The 3,276-nt window shown below is 57.4% G+C and overlaps 1 pseudogene; it reads right to left on the bottom strand.

Moving 5' to 3' along the window:
- LOC102375159 overlaps positions 1–3,276 on the bottom strand; it is a 40,260-nt pseudogene that overhangs the window by 17,450 nt on the left and 19,534 nt on the right.

Below are 3,276 nucleotides of genomic sequence, written 5' to 3'. Positions count from 1 at the left end.
GCTGCCGCTCTGGGTCTGGGTCTGGCTCTACTGCCTCCTCACAGCTTAGACCACCAGCATGTTCCTCCTAATCCCAACCCACTTTTGCAAATGGGGAAACTAAGTCAAGGAAGTGACCTGCCACGGCTAGAGGGCTGGGATGGGAAACCCACAATTCTGGCTCGCAGGTGAGGTCACTCCCCAGTTCCTCCCAGTTCAAGAAAGAAAACCTGGGCTCCCCACTTCCCTTTCCTAAGGAAACTCCTTAGCCACTGGCTCATCCATCCTCCCTTTCTGAACAGGCAATCCCCTTGAGGCTCCTCCCTGCCAGGGTCTGGCTGACGTCTCCCCACCTGGAGATGCATGGGGGTGTAGTTGTACAGCACGGCCCGGATGGCGACCTGCTTGTTCCGCACCACAGAGTATGGCAGTCGGAGATCTATGAAGACATCTTTCATCACCAGGATCTCATAGGGGTCAGCCACGCAGAGCCCTGCACACCCGGGGGAAAGAAGTATGGTCAAACCCACCCTGCCTTCTGTCCCACTGCCCTGGGATACTCTGCCAGCCTCAGGCCTTGAAAAGGGTGCTTAGCTCCAGCTTGGGGCGAACCTCAGAGCTGGAATGCAGCCACCTCTGGGGTGGAACAGAACTGCCCTCCTCTTCCTCTGTGGCTTGGTATGGGAAGGGGAAATGGTTCCCACTGAGCAAAAAGAGAAGATAAAGGACATGCTTCTGGCTCACGCTGAGGGAGCCCTTTTTTTGCTCCTAGGACACCAGGGACATCTCAGTCATCCTGAAGGATTGAGTGTTATACTAGCCTGTGTTAAGTGGGGTAATCTTCCCAGCCTGCTTCTGTGTAAAAGTTCAGCCCATTTTACTGAAGGAGAAAACTCAGACACAACACCCTGAACAGCAGACACCAAATCTGAGTCAGAAAAAAAACCCAGGTGTCCTAGCTACTGCTCTAACAGCTCGGCCTCATGCCTTTCCCAGAGCTGGGAACAGAAGTCTCAACTCGCCTGGCTCTAACCACTGCTCCCCACTCCCTGCTTGGACCAAACTCCCTACCACACCCAAGGGCCTGTAGCCCACCCTTACCATAACTTACCCTTTGAGCCCGAGAGGCTGACAGCCAGCACTTCCCAGGTGGTGATGGAGTCCTCCAGATAGAGGGGCACCGTGCTGGAAGCCAGCCTGGAGAGAGAAGGGGGAGTGGATGAGCACAGGGGGGTTGCAGAGAGCAGAGCCCCCACCTGCCCCCTCTGTGGGACAGGCCAGGTGGAAGTGTGGGAAGGGGCAGCGTGGGAGGGGGCATGGCCAGAGGACACAGCGATGGGCCTACAAGAGTCCAGATTGGGTACCCATTCTGATCTGCCTCCAGCGGCAGCAGCTCAGTTTGCCAGAGCCAGCTCTCTGAGAAGTGGCTCCTGGTGACAACATCTTCATCCAGCAGGTAACCCTCCTCCTCCTCCTCCACCGCTGGCCTGTGTGAGGACACCAGGATCTCCTTGGACATAACTGGGGAGAAGCAAGGTGGGGCATTAACCCCGTGGAGAGCATCATTTTTGTCTGGGGAATGGATGGGTGCTAGGGGGGGTGCAGCAAGCATCATTTTTGTCTGGGGAATGGATGGGTGGTAGGGGGGGTGCAGCCCCTGGCAGGCTAAAACAGCCAGTCAAATGTAGGCCAGCAGTGGAGTTTGCACCCCCAGTTTCCAAGGCCAAAGGCCTGAATCACTGCCCCTTTAGCTAAGTGGGAATCCCTTCCCCTTTTGTCGCTGTGGGTGTCCCTGGGAAGCACTGGGTGTTGGCTGCAGCCCAGGATGGGCTGTGCCGATTCTCCTTGTAGGATTTAGCAGCATGGCAGTGCCTGGCTAGAGGGTCTGGTTCCTTTGCTCAGGGTCAGACTGGTTGCCACTGAGTCCGAGAAGGAGTTTGACCCCTGCTTAGATCAGCACAAACTGCGGGGGCTTCTCCTCCCTCTGCAGCAGGAACACGGTCCTCTTCCTTGGGTCTCTGGAGTGGATTTGAACAAACCCCCTTCTGTCCTTGCAGGGGCAGGACACTGGCAGGCTCTCAGCCCTCAGCTTGACCTGAAGCGAGCTAAAGGGTGGGTTGGATGTGTCGGGCACTGGGTCTGGTAGCTGTGTGTGGCTGTGTTTGCGGGGGGATGCGGGGGAAGGTGTTCATGAGGTCTGTAGGAACAGGTTACACTTGACTAGGATGGATCGGGCTGATCCTGCCTGGAGAAAGGCTTCGACTGGATGTGCCCTGCCAGCCTGATTTCTCTGTGATTTGACGTCAAATCGTATAATCCCAGACTAGAAGGGAGAGGAGCTCCGTAGAGTCCTCCCAGACAGCCCTTGTGCTGGAAGTTGTAGTGAGGTCAAACCTCACAAGAGCTTCCAGCTCCCCACACACAGCAGGGCATTCATTCCTGCAGCAACCTTGGGGTAGACGAGATCTTACATAGCATAAAGTGGTGCATAACGTGGTGCTCAGCGTGGAGCCGGCCAGAAGGGGTAGTGAAGATGTGGTGGCAGCAGTCCAGGAAGGCTTGGATGCAGTCGCTGCCCTCCACAATGTACTTGGCCCGTCGGTCACAGGAGTAGCCCATGGGGTTGTCTTGCATGCCATCCTCACAGCACTTGCGCAGGTGCTGGCTCTGATATGCCCTCGCTGCAGGGAAGGGAATCCTCTATGAGCAGCGTGCACAAGTGTGTGAGAGCACCAGGGAATGCACAAGGGGAGAGGAAAGGAGCTGGCAGGGCATGCAGGGCTGGAGGGGAAGGTGGGACAAGCCAGCAGGAAGAGTGGAAGGGAGCTGGGGAGCGGTGCACACCTTTGGCTGCTTTCTTCCCTGAGATCAGGAGGGACCGGCGCCTGCGGGCGGCCTGGGAGCAGCGCGTCTCTGTTGGCACAGGACAGGGTGTGTGTTACAGGCGCAGGGCCTGGGCAGCACCCAGAGAAAATGAAGGCAAACAGCTGGAACAACAGGGCTTCTCCATGGTAAAGTGCTGGGGTCTTCCCCGGATCTGGCTGGCACTCGTTCAAGGGGACACTATTTAGCAGCACCACACTGGGGTCATGCTAACCGTGTTGGGACAGCATCCCCCCTCCCAGCCCCTGGCTGCATGGTGCCCCCACACCCCTTAAGGCCGGCACTGATGAGGAAGCATGCCCCTTACTGGTCCCCATGCCCTTACACCGTTAAACTGCTGTGACAGGGAGTCTCTGTCCACGGCGCCTCTTCTAAACCAGCCAGCCTGGCTGGGGTGCCGGACCATGGGCGGGG

The sequence above is a fragment of the Alligator sinensis genome, unplaced genomic scaffold (assembly GCF_000455745.1).
Source record: "Alligator sinensis unplaced genomic scaffold, ASM45574v1 scaffold551_1, whole genome shotgun sequence".
NCBI classification, from domain to species: domain Eukaryota; kingdom Metazoa; phylum Chordata; order Crocodylia; family Alligatoridae; genus Alligator; species Alligator sinensis.
The sequence above is the reverse complement of the archived record's forward strand: the minus strand, read 5'-3'. Positions and strand labels throughout refer to the sequence as shown.